General features: G+C 37.3%; 1 non-coding gene across 1 annotated transcript; it reads left to right on the top strand.

Annotated features, from left to right (window-relative positions):
- The first annotated feature begins 19,342 nt into the window (after positions 1-19,342).
- Positions 19,343-19,414, top strand: TRNAG-GCC. Its single transcript has one exon. It is a non-coding gene; the product is annotated as a tRNA-Gly (tRNA).
- The last annotated feature ends 434 nt before the right edge of the window (positions 19,415-19,848 follow it).

The following is a 19,848-nucleotide window of genomic DNA, read 5'->3' as shown; positions in this document are numbered from 1 at the left end:
ATTTCTTCTTATTCAGAAGAGTTCAGATTTAAATATCTTTCACTAGAGAGTGTTTAATAACATAAGTGGATTAATCACCAACATTTTTGGGGGTTTTTTTGAATATGCATGACATAGAAATAGCAATACAACTTGGTAGGAATAAATGTAAATTCATACTGATTGTAAACAGTTACACTTAACATTTAGCTACATTTTATTTTGAAAATTATATTGTTAAAAATAAAATATTAATACCACATATATAGATAGAGTTGAATATTATAGTGAACACATCCACTTTTGCTCTTGAACTTGATCCTCTTCCCAGAATTTGTGAGACATTTAAGGCACTACTTAGTGTTAACAGCATGAACAAAATCTAACTGGCCAGGATCAATTTTCAAGCAAGATCACCAAGGTCACAACATCTCTTAGTTTAGGAACTGGCATTTCTCCAGTCTTGGAAAGCAGAGGAAATAGCCTTTGATAAAAATCACAGGTGGGGCTGTTGACCTGACAGCATCCTTTAGGTGTTTTGGCATTGGAGAAACCATTAGGAATTGCAAATTCCTATTCATTATCTATTAGTATTAGTTATCTATTGCTGTGTAGCAAAATACCACAAACTTAGAGGCTTAAAATAACACAAAATTATTAGCTCGAAGTTTCTGTGGGTCCATCTTAGCTGCCTTATTTGCTTATAATAATATAATAATTTAAAACTGCAGCCTCATGAAGCTGCAGTAAAGATCAACTGAGGCTGTGTTCTTATCTGGAAGCTTGACTGGGGAATAAACTGTTTCCAAGTTCACTCAGGTTTTTGGCAGAATTCATATCTTTGCAGCTGGAGGATCGAGTGCCCAGATTCTGTCTGACTAGAAGCTGGGTTTCGTTCTCAGCTGCTGGAGGCTGACGCAGTTCTAGAGGCCGTTGCAGTTCTTAGTCACGTTGGCTTTCCCAGCATGTCACTGTACTTCATCAAAATGGCAAAGAGTCTCCCAAGCAAGTCTGCCAGCAAGATGGAGTTCTATTTAATGTAACATAACCACAGGAGTGGCATCCATCACCTACCTGTGCCAAATTCTACTGATCAGAAGGAGGTCACCCCATCTATCTACACACGTGGGAGAGTCCCACACAAAAGCCTGGCCCTCAGTTTGCTGGGATCATGACATGGGAGCAGAGGGACCTTTAAGTCTGCCAGCCCTACTCAGTACAGACAGCTTTTACCGGCCCCAGATGGAAACAACAGAAGTAAAATTTTCTCTCAAGTCTTACACCACCAGCACACAATGAAATTAAGAATTAAAAATAAACCTTTCTTGTTCCCAGAAATTAAAATCTCAATATGATGAAAAGTCTGTATCTGGCTCTTTTCCTTGGCTCCCTAAAGTCTATACCACGTCTCAGCATCACGAGCCAGTTCGACCCTGGCTCCGGTCCCCACCCCAGCTCCATCCCTGGCCTCCACTCGGTGTTCACTGCTGCACCTTTTTGGCAGATGATGTGTTTCAGATGCCTGCACCCCACACTTGCTTCTGAAATTTAACATGCAGAGACACCAGGCATGAGAAATAGGCCCCTAGGATGCTGTCTGGAAAGAGACTCCCCAAGGCAAGCAGCAAATAAAATAACTCAATAGAGAGTAGAGGAAATCAACTGAGAAGCAGAAAATAATATGATTAAAATGAAGAAAAATGAAAAAAAATCCTTTCCTTTTTGTGTTCTGCACATTCTATCTCGGATTTTTAAAATGGCAGGCATAGCTATACATACAAAATTGTAGGTGGCAAATTACTCCCCTGAGGGCTGCGTATTTTAATAATGTAAAAGTGAAGCAGGCAGCTATTTCCCCTCCTTTGGGCAGGAGGACAGAGGTGATTCTGGATGGACAGTGGGCAAGGATGGAATATAGAGCCTTAGATGGAAGGGCAAAAAGTCCATCTGAAGGCCAAATCACTTATCAAATGAAGGGACCAGAAACTGAAGTCAGGGACCAGAGAGACAGCGAAGCAGTAAGGTGTTTGGAGTGGTCTCCCGGAACAACACCTAACAACAAGGCTGTGCTTGAGGATGGTTCCTTGCGGCTCAGCTGGCTGGCGGTGTGTGTCAGGAGGATAACAGACTGCGGCAGACAGAAGATATGCATCTCGCAGCATCAGGAAATCCTGAATGCCCTTTGCTTTAGTCTTCCTACGTGAGGCTACTCATTCATGCATCAGATACAGCAGGAGAGACAAAAATACCTTCTCTTATGGAGTTAATATTCCAGGCAGGGGAATCAAACTCTAACATAATAAATATGCATATTAAGCAGCCATAGGTGTTAAGTCCCAGGGAAAACAAGTAACAGGGCAAGGAGGTCCAGAGGAGTTGAGTTAATTATTGGATAGTCTTCACTGAGACAAGGTGACATTTAAAAACCTCTTGAAGGAAGTAAAGGTATGAGCTAAACAGATACAGTCTGAGATGGGGTCCTGAGGAAAATCAAAGAGGCAGGTGCACTTGGAGTGGAAGGAACAAAGAGGTAGGTAGCTGTAGGTGAGGGCACAAAGGTATGGGAGTTCTTATCACATAGAACCTCGTAGGCCATTAGCAGGGTTTGGGTTTTACCCTGAGTGAAGTGAGAAGCCATTGGAGAGTTTAGACAGGCAACTAGACCCCCAGAGGTTTCATTAGTCCAATGTTACACCTACACGCAGGCTTCCGTGTCCTCCCCTGTGACTAATTTTTCTCTCTACACCTTCCTCCCTCCAAGTATAATAATCCTATCAGACTTACAGAAGTCCTTGCATTTACCCTTAACTCCAGCAGCAGATAGCCACGTGAGCTCTTTTAACACGGTTTGGGAAATAATACCCAGAGATTGACAAATACCCTTTTAACCAAGCAGTACCTGATGGATGCCCTTTATAATTTTATTGATTTTTCATGTTGATGTTTTTGTACTGTAGTGACACCTTAAAAAGTCTATCTATGTCTGCAAAGGATCCTTTGGATGAATTTATGAATCACCAAAATCCAATGATAGTGATCTACATTACCTCAGGTCCAGAACAGCGGCGGGAGATGCCTACAGTTCATCCTGACTTCTCACATTTTCTGTGAATGTCTTTAAGCTCTTTGTTAAATAGGAAATGATCCTCCTTCACACTCCTGGTTTTAATATTCTCAAAGCACTTCTTTTCTCTTCCTTCACCCTTTACTACTACTCTCACAGGAGTAGCCAGTTATCTGGTTGCTGGGTAAAAGCCATTGTTACGCATTTTTCTGTTTGAGCTAATCTACCAAAAGGTGTAAACACGGGATTTTGTCTCCTCTTCCTCCTCCATCAGGGAACAAATGAGTACTTGCTCTGCAGGCTTAACCCCTTCCTCAGCTGGGCTTCCCCAGGCCGGGACTGAGGGCCAGTCCATGTGACTATTAGTTAAACTGTATCCACCAATGTACCTGGAGAAGTTGACATTTTGTCCTTTTTTGTCCTTTTTTTTTTTTTTTTGCAATCCGTTAGGAATTTTGAGAGTGGTGAAAGATGTTTCAATTCCTTGATACTCTTCATAGATTAAAACCCTGCATTGGTCTCAAGATGCAACAAATTTGGAACTATGGTAACTAAAAGTAGGGGTACCATCGAGAAGCTGTGATTTTTCCATTGCTTTCAATTAAGTATTGCAATTTTCCTAGTAAATCTCATTCTTAGATTGGTAATATTCTGCTACTAGGTGACAATGTTGCCACACATTCTAGACTCCAAGGTTAATCCTTTTTGATTGAACTAGAAGGGGTAGACATAGAATTTATATCTCCGTGTTAAGGAAAAAGAAATGACCAGTGTAAAACTCTATCTTCAAATGCAAGTGAAATATACCGATAGAGTTCATTCTATTTTTACTTGAGGAAAATGTATGCATAGAGATCTTAGGCATAGATTTTAACCATATAGTTAGATAAATTTTATCCAGCACATACACCATAAGACAACACCTCAATTGAGATAGAGAACACTTTCATCACCTTAGGAAGCTTCAGATAACTGTTATAGAATATGGCGCGCAAGAGGGACAAGAGGGTAGGGACAAAAGTGAGGGAAGACCCAATTTAGAAAATATCAGAATATCCAGGCTTAAGCGTAGGTCTAAAAGGATCCCTTGTCACAAATCATGTGGGGGTGTTGGTGGTGGGAGTGTGTGTCCTGCCTCTGCCTTTGGAGTGTTATTTGTGAGAGTGTGTTGTGCAAGTGAACGCTCTCAGAGTAGAAAAACTGGGTGAAAAGCCTAGAACATTTAATGAAACAAGCCCCTAGAAACAGTATGACACTTAGTTGCATGTTATGTGATCAATATCCCTGTGGAGCATTCATCTTGAACACAGCTTCACCCTCTTGTTGATTTGAAGGCAGACATCTTTCCCTGGGACCGATAGCCTTAATGGCAGACCAGCCTGCTGGACAGATGCTGTTCGGCTAAGTGATGAGGTGTCTCTCCTATTAACAGTTGCCTCTCATGTGTGGTGTGACAGGTGAGTAAAGAGCTGTCTATTGGGTCCTCTCTGTAGAAATGGCTCTACCACTCTTGGGATACTTGGAATGTTTGCTTTTCCCCCCAACTTAATGGAGATAGAACTGAAATATGACACTGTAAGTTAAAGGTGAACAGCATGGTGATTTGATACAAGTATAGATTGTGAAATAATTACCAAAAAATTAGTTAACACTTTCCATCACATAGTTACCACTTTTGTGTGTATGCATGGTGAGAACATTTAAGATCTATTTTCTAAGCAACTTTCAAGTACATAATACAATATTGTTAACTCTAATCACCATTCTGTTCCTTAATTCACTGGAACTTATTCACCTTAGAATCAGAAGTTTGTACCTTTGGACCAACATCTCCCCATTTTTGCCAGTGCCAGCCCCTGGCAACTACCATTCTCCTCTCTGTTTCTATGAATTTAGCTTTTCAGACTCCACATATTAGTGAAACCATACAGTGTTTAACTTTTTCTGTCTGACGTATGTCACTTAGCATAGTGTTGGGATGTTTGCTTTTATCATAAGAAGGGAAATATAAATTCACTTCTGAAAATTAACAAATTACTCAGTCTTTCTAGACATCAGCTGGATTTTCCAGCTGGGTATAATTTGATATTTCATTTTTTGCCCACCTAAAATGACTTGACAACCTGCAACATTTACAAAAATGCAAATTGCTTTAGAAAAATAGCTATAAAGATTTTATGTCTTTGGAAAACAAAACCATCAACCCAAAACCAAAACAAAACTCAAACAAAACATGAAAGCAAATTAAATGACATTCTGAATAATACATTATTAAAAGAAATGGTAAGCATTAAGGGAAGCTTCCTCTGAGTTGGTTAGTACCGAGTGCTATACTCCATCTGGGAGATGATGATGATGATGATGACGATGATGAAGGGGAGAGCAGAACTTAATTGCTCTCTCCTAGTGTCAGCCTCTGAGCTAAATGCTTTGCACGTGTCACTTCATTACATCTTCACCACACTCCAAGAGATAAGCATCGTCATTGTCCCTTGTTTGCAGGTAAGAAAAGGGAGACTTAGCTACAATAAGTAGTGTCTAAGGGGCCCAACCAAAAAATGGCAAACCCAGGGTTCAAAATTAGATGGTACGACTCTGAAGACCTTGAACTCAACCCCCATGGTGATGTTTCTCCAAGTTGGAGCCATGAACCATTTACATCAGTGTCAGTGGAAAATGCAGGGTCATTGGCCTCACACCAACCCTTCTATGTTTATGTCCAACCCTAGTAATTAAAATTGACCAAGCTCACAGTAAATCTTAAAACACGATTCCAGTGTATATCCTCTTCTAACAGCCAACATCTGCCAGGACAAAGGGTGAGTACAAATACAAATACATTTTATCTATAAAATCAGTTTCTGGAATGAGATAGAAATAATTTTTGTCTACTTTCATTGTCTATGAAAAGTGCCTAAATATGATGACATCAAAAAGAATGACTTGTTTTTACTAAATATGAAATTCTTTTTAATGTATTAGAATGGTTCTCAACTGCTTGGCTGCCCCTCCACAAACTTAAGTAACCAAATGTGCTCCTGTCACTAAGAGTGGTGACTAAAACAGTGACTGAAAAGGGACAAGGAATAGAGTGTGTGTGTAAAAAACAAAAAAACAAAAAACACTGTTGGATGGGGAAATAGTCAGTTAAAATAATCTCCTTAGATCATTCTGACATAACCTCTAGTTTATTTTTTTATTTTTTGCTGACTATAGTTGATATACAGTATTGGTTTCATGTATACAACATGGTTCAACATTTATATACTTTATGAAATAATTACCACAATAAGCCTGGCAACCATCTGTCACATGTAAACCTATTACAATATTGTTGACTATGTTCCTTTCACTCCACATGACATCCCTGTGACTTACTTATTTTATGACTGGAAATTTTAACCCCTAGTTTAGTTGAGACTCCTTGATGTCATTTTTGTTAACCACTCCTACTGCTAATTTCAATAATGTGCTATTTTGAATCTTGGTAAAAAAAAAATCACAGACTACATTACTGTCAATAGTCATAAAAATATTTACTTGTAGATCAAACATCACATATTATAGTAACTGAACCACAAAATGTTCAGAAACTAGCCAAAAGGAGCGTCCATTTTATCTTGTTTCATTAAAAGAGAATCAAAAAGTTACTTGCTATTCAAAGAGAGGAAAAGTGTGTTCTTTTAACACAGCATGCTGGTTAATACATTTTATTATGTAGTCAACATAAATAAGAAAAAAAGATTTATAATATACTATCCATGCTGACATAGTATATTCTTTTTGGTATGAATATATAATGTACAGAAAACTGTTCAAGTATTTCAGAGATTATTTTACATTCTATCACTATAAGTTCTAAATATTTTGATGCCGAAAAATCAATGATCAGATCTAGTTTCAACTGACAGATGTCTCCAAATTAAGATGTCAGATATTTGAGTTATTCATTCTGAATAAAACCACAATGCCAAATGTCACTACAGAGTGTAAAGGAAATTGTCATATCAATTAAGATGAAATCAGTCATGATCCATATGTTAAAAAGCCATAATTGTGAAGGCTGAGCCATTACTTAGGAACTTGAGTTTTATATGTTCATAAATACACCAGTGACATAGTAACTCTTTTCCTCTGTTTGAATCTATAGTAAATAGTGATATAAAAGGCAAAAAACCCTACTTTTGTCACCAAATTTCAAGCATTATTTTGAATTTAAAAAGGGACAACACTTCTTGCAAATGGATACACTCTACATGTCTCTGTCATCATAACATGCCATCCCCACGGGAATGTAAAATTGTCACAATAGGGTGTTGGAAACCATCATTTTCTTTGTAATACTGATACAGCTTATCACCTCCGGAAATTTTGTGTGCACTGAAGCTGTCTTTTATCAATCCTACTGAACTATAAGCTCTTTGAAGGTGGAGACATAGTGTTCACCTTTGTTTCCACACTTGTAGCACAGAGTTGACAGTGGTAGATTTTGAGTAAAAAAATTGTACTTTCCTGTGCCTGCCCTTCCCAGGAATGATCTGAGCAGAGAGGTTATGAGAACAGGTATCCCATTTCCATGAGGTAAACCATGGGAGAGCCAGGACCTGTGGTTTCTACAAGCCTTTATCACAAAACTAGGCTATTACAGTTGTCGTAAATATTCATCTTCACAAAAATTTTTAAAGCATTTTCTCAGGTGGATGTAACTGCATTAAGATTCCCCAGGTTTCTTCTCTCCACTATGCTGTGGGAATCATTTAACATTCTTAGTCATCACCGACTACATGCAAGGCACTAGGGAAAGAGGAGAGCGAAATGTAAGCATGTCCCTGGCAGCACGCACAGACCTTATTGAGCGAGCATCTCGGAACTAAGGCAATCAGGTTACCAAGTGAAGAAGGGAGCCCTGTAATTTAGGATAGAGGGAGTAAGAGGCGGGGTCAGGAATAGTAGGTATTGTTCTGGGTGCACTACTAGAGCGGTTCTCGAATTCTGCTGTAACACAGAATTGTAAGTGTATTGGTTCAAAGTATGTTGCCAACCTAAGATTTGGACCGTGTATTTTGATATGAAGTCAGCTCTCCTGGAACATTTTTGAATAAGATGTAAATGAAATTTTATTTTTTATTAAGGATCTTGTAGCGGAGATTTTATAATAAAGTACTAGTGTCGATGTTGGGGGCATGTGGAACCGGAAGGGGAGGAAGCAGAAGCAGTGAACTTTCTGTTGTCTCATCTGGCCATGCTTCTGCGTGTCTGGAATCAGGTTACCAAGCCGAAGGCAGGAAATCTGGGGAGAATTCATATCTGTAAACCTAGGTCAGAGACAAAGGATAAATACTTTCAAAGATGGACTCTGTAGATAACCTAAATTACATAAATATCTTCAAATTTATTAATTTGGCTTTATTGCTTCATTTATCAAACCCAAATAAGACTAACATCTTACATATCAGTGATCTCAAATTATGCTTCTATCTATGGAAAAAATTGATAACACACAAGTACTATCATCTTATATTAATTAAAAATTGTGAATCAAGTTATATCTTACATTTCTGTTAGCATTAATATTTTGAATATTAAACCTGAACAACTAGACCTTTCAGTCTAACAAAATTTTCTTTCTTCTACTAAAAAAGAGCTGTCAAGGAAACAAATGAATTTTTATTTCCAAACTACAGAATATTTTTGTAGTCAGCCAATCTAGTAAACAATACAGAGTGTGATCCTGAATGACTGTTCACAAATGTGAACCTAAGACACTTATATAAAATGAATTATATTATACTAATAAACTTTTTTACCTATAAAGAGGTAAATGTGGTTTGACATAATTTAGAAATAAGTTCTATGAGTGCTAAAATAATAAAGAAAAAATTCTATTTAAACATAAGTGCTTCCAGAGAAAAAAGCAAGGATTATTTCTTTTATCAAGAGAAACCAAAGCGAAAGAATTTTCTAGTGCTGGTCCTTAGGCAGGAGCTCACCTCACTTGTACCAATAGCTTTCTGTGTTAGTTTTCATTGTATACATTCTTTCTGAATACAAGAAAAGAGAGGCATACTGTGGAATGGCTAAATAAAATAATCATTGTTAAAGTTTCCCACACACCTTAATTATAATTATTATAATTTACCTTTTTTTTTCTCCCAGGACAGTTAACTCATTCAACACTTTGATACTTTTACTTCAATAAATTGTTCTCCTATTTCCCATTTTCCTTTCAACATTAGCATATAAATATAATTATCAATTTACCATATAAAAGTCAGATTTAAGAGTCCATCTTACTCCTCCTTATATTTCCTATATAGCTTATTTTGGGCTTATGATTATGATATAATTATTAACACTAACTGAATGAATTCCCAATAGTTGGCTAGTGTGGGGACAAGATAGAGAAAGGAATGCTCTCCTGCATTGAAAATTGTAATTATCTGAGGATAGCGATATTATCATTTGAAATGATCCTCCAGTGCTCAAAGAACTAAGGATGAAATAGTTACCAATAAAAAGAAATTGAATATAATTTTCTCCTTACTCAGAAACAGAACCTTAGAATCAACTAAATAGAACCTCCTAATTTTTTAAATCTTGGATTAATCAGCAGGGTTGCATTAGAGAAAAGTCACTGTGACTAGTGGTAAATTAGGCAATTTTCCCAGTAAGGATTTAGTCATGCTTTGGACTTTAAAGTATTTGTATTGTAGACATATTTATTCACCCCAAGTTGTACAATATCCATCCAGAAGGCTAGAGTGAAGAAAATGTATTGAAGCTTTTAGTCACACTGAAAAAGGCCACTTAAATGTGTAGATGATAGAACCAGCTTGCATTAGGTATCTACCTTCCAAATGACTGATATGGCTGTTTTCATAAACCTAGACATTGAAAACAAAGTTACCTGCTACAATAAAATGGTAGACTGTTAATATATAAAATCAAAGCAGAGTTATGCTGAGTCATCTTAAAAGGGATGGTTGTGTCAAGGTCTAGTTGACCAGATTTAGCTCCTTTAATAAAGAATGAAGTGGAAGGTGAGCTAAACAAATAGCAGAATATCAGCAAGGGCTGTGCTAATTTCTGAAAATATAGCAGTAAATCCTAATTTTTGACAGTTCATAGTCATAAAATTGAATGAACAAGCATATAATAAAAAATATATTCATAGGTAAGCATATACATGTAAATATAACATGTTGTATATCCATGTATGCCTGTGTGTGCATACGTGTGCATATACTTGAAGGCAAAGGAGGTGAGAGTAACAGATAACAGACTGGTCAACTGAGCCGTCAGGAAACAGCTCTTGGGAGTTAATATTCATGCTAATAATTGAAGAGTGAGCAAAAATTGGTCAAAGGAAGTGGGGGAAAACTTCAGGCAGATGAGAAAGCCTTAAGTGAGACAGATTCACCTGTTGGAAAAAAGGAAAGCAGGTGGATGTGACTGGACCCTAAGAAGGGAGAGACCAGTGGAAGAGAATTTTGTGATTTTTGTGAAGGCTGGTTGGTTTTTCCCTGTCCATCTCACACTTCTGCTCTCTTCTCTGTTGCTTTCACTTCCAGGAAGCTTTCTCCAATTTGCAGCAAACATTAGCAGCTCCAGTCTTTAGGGCTCGGAACTTCAGACACAGTCATGTCTTCACACTGTTTCTTTGGCTGTCTTTCCCTAGTTTAAAGGCAATTCCATCCTTCCATATTTGAGGGCAAAAATAGTTATCGTTGACCCTTCTCTCACACTCCAAATATAAGTTATAAGTAATCCTTGTAGGAAACAAGTTCAAAGCATTTCCTCCAGTGTCTGCTCACTTTTATCACGTGTCCCTGCAATCATCATCTTTCACTTGGATCATGTCAAGAGCCTTCTCTGTGATCTTTCTACTTCACTCTTGTTCAGACTTGGCTGTTTCTAAGGCAGCAGCCACTCCTCTGACCTCATCTCTACCTCATCTGCTCTCCTTTCTCTTTGCTCACACAGATTCAATCACATAAGACACCATAATTGCACATAAATGTTTGCAGGCTTTAATTTATTGGATTTATCTCATGAATTTATTTAAAGAATTAAATGACAACATGCATGTACATGTTTACTATCATGGTTCCCAATAAATAATAGCAGCTATTGATGATGATTATTGGCAATTAAAAAATTGATTAGTCGATAGAGACAGAATATATGATTCATAAAGACTTTTATTCTTTGATTTATAGTTGTCTCCCTAAATTAATAGAATACCATTAGAATTTAAACAAGGCATTTTTGTGAGGTGACCAGTTTAAAAAGTTATGAATTTTGTATTAATTTTGGAGTAAATCTGGATGAAGTAGATGAACGATATTGAAACTCATGATTTAGACTTTAGGCAGCTGAAAAGTTACTAATACAGCATCCCTCAAGGAAAGCTGCACAATAAGCTATAGTTGTGACATAGTGTGTGACTCCTAGAGGTTTATGGAATGAGTGCCCAGTGACATGGGGCCCTTAACCTCCACAAGCACTGCAGCTGGAGGGGGAATCAAGAGGAGGTCCTCCTTGGTTACTTATTTGCAATTTCTCATTTTGAGTCTCTTACTATTGTATCTGGAAGTAAAAAAGGGACTTGAAGAAAACAGCTTGCTGCAGAGTGACTCTCCACTTTTTATTTTAAGACTGTTTACTGCTCTCTAGTTTTCCTTTTTAATGATTTTTTAATTCTCATTGCTTAAACAATAGATAGGAGGAAGTTCATGACAGGGACTGATCACATTAAACAAAGAAAAGTTCTTTGCGCAGGAGTGAGAACACTGCTGACTTCACTTCCTGCACTACTTACTGCTACTTGAAAGACGTATTACGGGATTAGTGCCTCGTCTAGTTCACTTTAAAGTTGGTGAAATATTTCTAGTCTCTAAGCACTTAAAAAAAGGAGTCATCTAATATACCGTACTTTCTAATTACTCAATTATATATAAAATGACAGCATAATGGCTGGAGAAAGAAAATGTGCATAACAAGGTATCTAAACCCCTTTCAGGAAGAATCTCCTGCCACGAAAGAACTGAACCACACATATATTACTATGAAATATGCTTTTCTGTACTGGAATTTGAGTTCTACAAGAGGAAAGGCATATTCCTGATAAACAGAAATAGAAAAATATACTTATTTAAGACTCTCCATTATAAGGCATTCATAATCTGAGAGCTTTATGTGAAATAATGCTCCTTTTCTGGCAAAAAATGTAATTTGGTAGACAAAAAGTTTTGTTACACATGAATATAAAATATTATCTATTGTAAAGCAGGTTATTTTTATAAAATTTACCATGGCAAAAGTACAAATCTTAGTTCATCCTGGAGTCTGTTTCTCTTTTCTTAGTAAAACTTAAATGTTAAATATAAATTAACTAAATTAAACTAGAATTGAAGGCTATATTTGTATAGTAAACATTATTAAATTATTATGTAATGAGACCTTATAGATCATGAGTTATGAAAATATAGAATAAAAATAATTAATGTCAATATTTATATCAGTTTATGTTACATGCCTTTCTACAGTGTTTCAACATGTCATTAATTTAAAAGAGATATGACTATAGGACAAAATGTAAACTTAATTAGGGATAAATTCTTGTATTCTACAGGAAGATTGCAGAAAGTGCCTATCTTTTAATAATACGGCTACTTTAAAGTTAAAATTCTTAGTGAATCATTAACTGATTAGTTTAACTGGGAAATCAGTGAGAATCTACACCTTTGTTCAGCTTGAAACACTAGAAACTATAGAACATTCTGTCATTTATATACATATACGAATGTATACATTTTCATATATAATAAGAAATTTATTACATTTCATTTTAATAAGAACATCATTAAAAACAGTGAGAAAATAATGTTTCTCTCTGCTTGGCCATGCCACAATATTTATTGCTGTTAGGGTAAATTATTGGGTTAAGAATGAATTCTTCAGTGGATGGATAACCATCGTAGGCATTTCAGAACATGAGAAGTTCTTACTGCAGCCCAAAGGAAAGCTCTGGGGTCATACGCTAACTAAGTATGAATATTTTTTATGAAGGTCATAAGACACCACTGCCACTTAAATAATGTGTTTTTTTTTAATTTCACAAATATCTCTTTAAGTTTTGCTTAATTTTTTTTCTCATATCAGTAGATGAAAGTATTTCCAAATTACAAATGTCAAAATGGGCAACACTGAACACATTGTAGCTTGTTGGCTCTTTTTTAAAAGGTGAGAGGCCTGAGGGAAGGAACAGTGCAAGGAACTTTTGCTTTGTTACAATGATCTACAGTTATGGAAGGGTATGTCTGGGTTGTGCTAAGATGGCTTTTTATTTTTATTTGGTCCTTGCAGGCTTCTCAAAATGTTGTTAGTCATCCTGTGAAATAAATAGATCAAGGCAAAGCCCCAAAGAACTGGTTCCTTCTAGAGTGTTCACTTGGGTTTGGGGGTTATAATTTAAATGTAAACATTACTGTTGTGACAAACTTTTGTAAAAACCTATAAAGAAACACTGAAGTCACTGCAGCATGTGTATGGTTTCTCCCACAGGCCAACATGTCCAAATCTGTGATTTGTATTTGGGAATTGAGAAGCTCTTGTGGTTAACACACGTAGATGGGTGATGTACAATCAAACAAATCATTGTTCCATGTTTAGGACTACCATCTACTGCATCAGGGAAGAAAGCAGGATAATGCTTTCTTTTGGAAAAAAAAAAAGGAATCTGGAAAGCATATGTTTTGAATGATTATATTGGGTAAATAAGAGTATATTTTGTGAGTTACATGTGATGTTAATTGTTTGGTTTTGAATTGTTTATGTTTTGATTCTACATAAAATAGGATTTAGAAAGCTAGTAGTTTTAATTTGCTTTTCTCCATGATTTAAATAGTATTTTAAAGCATGCTTAAGAAGAAATACCTCACGAATTTTATCTTCTGGGGGAGGGACCCTTAGGAACAAAAGTTGTCAGATCAGTAGGTTAGTTCTCTTGTTCTCTTCTCTTTCATCATTTCAGCACCGAAAACTATCAGCCTGTAGGTGGGATTCAACTAATCTCCTGACCCACAGCTGTGCCCTCGCTATTGAGCCTGTCTGAAAGGAGGACACACTGGCACTCACTGTTGTTCCCAGTGCTTTTTGTCAGTTTAACATTTGATATCGCGTTGTAAGCTCACAAGCCCAACCTTTATAATTATTTCAGCTTTTCTCCTTTATCCTTAAACTGGCTTCACCTCACTCATCCATTTCAGCAATTGACCTTGCTGTGCGATTGAATTTTCCATACTCATCTATCCACATTTTGTTTTCATTTTTTCCCCAACCTATTATAATGAAAAGGTGTGGTTCACCCTCAGGGCCATTCTTACCTCTGGGCTCGGATTCTCTATCATCACACAAAAGACCTTGTGTAATGTCAGTGTGTATGTTGACTGGCCCAAGGGCCTCTTTGACAGAGAACACAGGGTCCTTTACATTCAATACAGGGAATCAACTTGCATGAGGGTGTTGATAAGAAGGGATGACTTTACTAAGGTTTTTGGGGGGAATTCAAGAGTAGCTTTATGTCCAACACTGAGCAGAATTTCACTCAGAGACCCAAGTTAAAATCTGTTCCTCAATCCCTTTAGATGGTTGCCAGCATTAAGTTTCTTTTCTTTCCTTTTTACAGAAAGAGCCCAGCAGTTCTGGTCCTACTTTTTCCACTCTCATTTGTTTCCTATTGTGTATCAATTGCTCTTCTTTTTTTATTTTGCTTTATTTTGTTTTGTTTTTCCATGCAGGTAAAGTGAGCTAAGTCAGATATCTCTTAAATGCATACTTGCTTTAGCTCTTAAAACTTCTCAGCTACATGAAAAGCCACTCTATCGACAGTAACAACTTGTACTCAATAGATGAAAGACCCCCCACTTAACCAAAACCATGCTCCTCAGAAGGAGTGAGTAGCTGCAGATGCTTAAACAATTATTTAGCTACAAAATTACTCCTTTTCAGTCCTGGACTGAATTCTTTCCTTCACTGGTTCTATCCCAGACACATTTAAACATGCTTTAACTGCTTCTGCATCAAAGTACAAAACAAACAATCAAGCATTTGAATGCACACTCACGTGCATGAATGCAACCGAAGGTTTCAATTACCATCTATAAACAGATAATTCCCTAATCCTATCCTCTGTATACCTAATGGACAGCTCATTTATCTCAAACTCAGAATGTAGCTCTGTTTTTCTCACAAATTTGTCCCTTCTCCAGGTCTCTGTAGCTCATTAAATAATCTGCAATTATTCAACCTTGGAAATATCTTTGATCTTTTATTCTATCCCCCACTATATTTATCAGTCTCCAAATCCAGTTGATTAACTCTACCTATCCAATATCTCTTTTAACAATATTTATTTATTTATTTATTTATTTATTTATTTATTTATTTATTTATTTATAATTGAAGTATAGTCGGTTTACCATGCTGCGTTAATTTCTGGTGTACAGCAGAGTGATTCAGTCACATGTATTTTCATATTCTTTTTCATTATAGGCCATTATAAGGTACTGAATATAGTTCCCTGTGCCATACAGTAGGCCTTGCTGTTTATCTATTTTATATATAATAGTCAGTGTCTGCAAATCCCAAATGTCTCTTAAACTGTATGTTGACATCTCGGCATATTGCCACTAGAGTGGGTCACCACATCTTTGTCCTAGCCACTGCAATAATCTCCTGTTGGCTTCCCTGCATCCATTTGCCCTCCTCCAAATCAGTATTTTCAAATAAGAACTCATCTGTGTCAGTCATTTTATAAAGAATTCCCACTGCTCCTCTTACAGAATCTGAAACATTTAATGAAGCTTTTAAGGATCTCGACATAAAGCCTTAACTTCCCAGACCCCTTGGACTATGTTGTGTACCCAGACAGTCCAAACTTCTTTACAGTGGGTGCCTCAAATATACCTCATTCGAATTCTAGTCCAGTGCTTTACAAATGACGTATCCTCTGTGCAGACTGAGCCGAACCATTCATTTCAGTAGTTTTGTTAGGCAGTTAGAGAAGCTGGGGGCACCGGGCAGATAGGGGAGGAGAGGAATGTCCTGCAGATGACGTTGTGCCCACCTCCAGCATAAAGGGACTTCACTTCTTCTACAGGAATGCCAGCAAGAAATCAGTTAGAGCCCTACAGCCATGAGTGCCCGGTAGCAGAAAGGGCTTAACCAGATACAACCCGGTGTTCACTGCATTCTAATTAACATTGCAGTTTCAGCCCGCCACCTCCTCCCATGGGCTTTTCTATAAACACCTTGGCAAGGACATGCGCAAAAGGGGCCAAACATGACTAAACATTCCAGGGACAAGAGCCGTCAATCAAAAGACCACCTCTAAGTGAGGGTATGAGAGAAAGGGGAGACAAAAAGCCCTGGCCTTTCCTCCCTTGCATCAGCCCACTTCCTGTTCTTGGATGTGTACTTCTCCTTGTCCAAATAAATCTTTTAAAATCTTTTGCTACACAATGCACCCTCTCCTGACTGTAAATTTCTCTTTTGGGACTGACAAGAACTGGGCTCTTTACCTTTTGGGGTAACAGTTTCACTTCCATAATGTCTACTTTTCCTTATAACCTGAGCATAATGTCATTTTATCAGAAAGTCTTCCATAACTGCATAGGCTAGGTTGAAGTCCCCCAATGTATGCTCTTGTATCACAGTGTTCCCCTCTGCGCATCACACGCACACTTACTCTGTCTAGATAATCTACTCCAGGGGGACAGCCACTCTTTTCATTCCAGCTGCGCTCCAGTGCACAGCGTAAGTTTTCATCAATGCATGTTCTAAAGAATAAATTATATAGTTAGTCATAAGGCCTAGACACATTGTTATCATTTATGGGTTTTTTTTTTTGTGGGGGAGGGCAGTTGCGGAGTTTTTTTTATTTGTTTTTGTTTTTGTTTTTACAGATCAACTTCCTTCAGTAGTGTACTAAAGCACATGATTATTTAATGAAAATCAGGGACACAAATCATCTGAAGCCACCCAGGGGCTGGAGGGAACTTAGTGTTAATTCATTGTGTTTATTGCAGTTTTCCACATTGCGTGGTGTTATGCATTGATAATAATAGGCAACATATTGAATACATGGTGTAATGTCTTTGGCCACTTCATGTATTATAATGTAATAGTGGTCAATTGTTAGCTAGATTGCCTTATGTTTTCAGACTATGGCCATGCTGTAGAATAGACATTCTGAGCTGAAAATCATACTCTTGCTTATAGTCTTCACCTGAACGAACAGTGGTTCACTGCTGTTTTTCACCATAATAAACTTTCAGGACTGAGCGCTGGTAAGAGTGGTCTGCTTGGATGAAAAGATCAGTGAGGTATAAAGACAGGAAGGTAAGGATTTGACAAGTTGCTTCTTGAATAAAAGAGGAGTACAAGAGGGAGTTCTGGCTTCCAGACAGCACCCAAGAAAAAGTATTAAGAAGTATATGGAGAGGAATGCCTTCCTAGAGATCACATTTATGTTTCTTTCTTTTTTCTCCCAAGCCATACTGAGAAGGGATTTGCTTTCTAGCCAGAGGTCCATTTGAAGTGATTCTCAAATGTAGTTTTTTGTTGGTAGTGGTGATGGTGGTTTTTCTGTTTGTTTGTTTGTTGTTTTTTGTAGCTTGTACCTCATCCTGAAGTTTGTAACAAAGGAAGAAGAGGAAAGAGTAATGAGTCACTTTAGAGATTGAATGAGCCACAATAATTGCTCTTCCCAAGATACTGACAGTCACTGTAGAGAAAACAATGATAATAATTGCAATTGAAAGCTTAGTTTAAATAGAGAGGATGGAAGCAACTGCACAGTTCTATAACCCCTGAGAGTGTTTTGCTTTGACATTTGGCTCCAGTAAAGTAACGCTTGATTCGTTTAATGAAAATGTTAGACATGGTTATCTTGCATAAATGCGAGTATGTATGATATGAAAGATATTTGGGTGCTGGAGGGTGTCTCAAAGGCAAGTCACAAATGTCAGAGAGGTCCCAGCTGTGCATTGCTCCTGGGTCCCACCTGAGTAAAGCATCTGCTAAATTTGCTCCAGAGATCCCAACCCCCAGAACAGGGGAGGCCACAGTGATAGAAGTGGTGCACATGGAAGCACTAGGGGTCTACTGGCAATGAGGAGTGGGCGGCAGCAGTCATATGTTCAAATTATTTTATGAAAAACATTTTCCATGGCAGTTATTGATTGGATTATTCTTATGAAGCTCAAATACTGAAGCCTATCCTCATCTCAGGTACACGGCAGCTCTGAGAAAAGTCAGTTCCTGCCGTTAGTATGTCCAAAAGGCTCATGCAGAGAAGGCTACACATGATTAGGACATGTGCCAACTTTTAAGAAGTACCGTCCACGAACTTCAGGCAGCGATGGATTTTGAATTCCTGGAGGTCATTCTCATCTACATTCTATGGATAGAACATAGCAGAGAGCAAAAATGTAGCAAAGAAAAATGACACTATTCTTGCCCTTCTTCTAGCTTTCCACCGAATGAACATCCCCAAAGTCCCCAACTCAGAGAAATTTTATTTCTAAGATACTCTGAGAGGGAGAGGTCACAGAAGGTTTTGTCGTATCTTAGATTGTGCTCAAAGCAAGTGACATAAAATAAGGCTGCAAGGTATTTGACCCTTTAGGGAAATATTGTGCTTTTTAAAATCAATAATTTGTGAGAACACAGAAAACATGCTGATATACTGCGTATTCCCCGAGTTCCACGTCCTGTAGCATGGAAGTGCATTAAAAACAGTAAAAAAGAAAAAAAAAGACTGCGGGTGGACCATGGTAGTCCAAAGACGCTCATTATTGATAAATTGTCACAATATATCCTGAATTCACAATGCTCTGGGATGTTTACAAGGAAGCTGCTGGTTTTCAATTCAGGATTTGAAGGGCAGATAGAATTCAGTAAGTATGGCTAATGAGAATAAAGAAAAGTGCCTTTGTTTTCTCAAAGGATTTTATTATTTTGTCAGGATACTCAAAGGCAATGCTTCCCAATCTTCTTCATGATATGATATGCATAGGAAATAATAACACTGGTAGGGGACACCAGAGAAACTGAGAAGAATGCTTAAGGACAAGAAGGTTGCCAGACCAGGTGACTCCAGAAGTCACAGGCTCACTACTCACCAGTGATGAGAATGAATACAGTAGCACTTAAAAAACAAACAAACAAACAAACAAACAAAGCACCATTTTATTGAGGTAAGATTGACATACAAAAAACTAGACATTTGATGGGGAGGGTATAGCTAAGTGGTAGAGTGCATGCTTGCCGTGCATGACATCCTGGGTTCAATCCCCAGTACCTCCATTAAAAAACAAACAAACAAATAAATAAATAAATAAATAAGGCTGATTACCGCCCCCCCATAAATAAGTAAATAAAAAGAAACTGCCACTTAAAAAAAAAAGAAAGAAGCAAAACAAACAAAAACAAAAAAAGAGCTGTACATATTTAAAGCATATGACTTGATGAGTTTGGCAATAAGTAGACACTCATGAAACTGTCACTATATTCAAGGTCATAAATGTATCCATCATCTTGAAAAATTTCCTCTTGCCATTCTTTATATTTTTTTCTTTAATTAAAAAAAATGTCTTTTGTGATAAGAGTGCTTAACATAAGCTACCCTCAGAGCAATTTTTTAAGCAGAGGATACAGTATTGTTAGCTATAAGCCCTATATTTACAGTAGGTCTCTGGAACTTATTATCTTACATAGCTGAAACTTTTCATCCTCTGACT

The sequence above is a fragment of the Camelus ferus genome, chromosome 1 (genome assembly GCF_009834535.1).
Source record: "Camelus ferus isolate YT-003-E chromosome 1, BCGSAC_Cfer_1.0, whole genome shotgun sequence".
In the NCBI taxonomy this organism is placed as follows: Eukaryota; Metazoa; Chordata; class Mammalia; order Artiodactyla; family Camelidae; genus Camelus; species Camelus ferus.
This window is presented reverse-complemented; position numbering and strand designations above follow the sequence as displayed.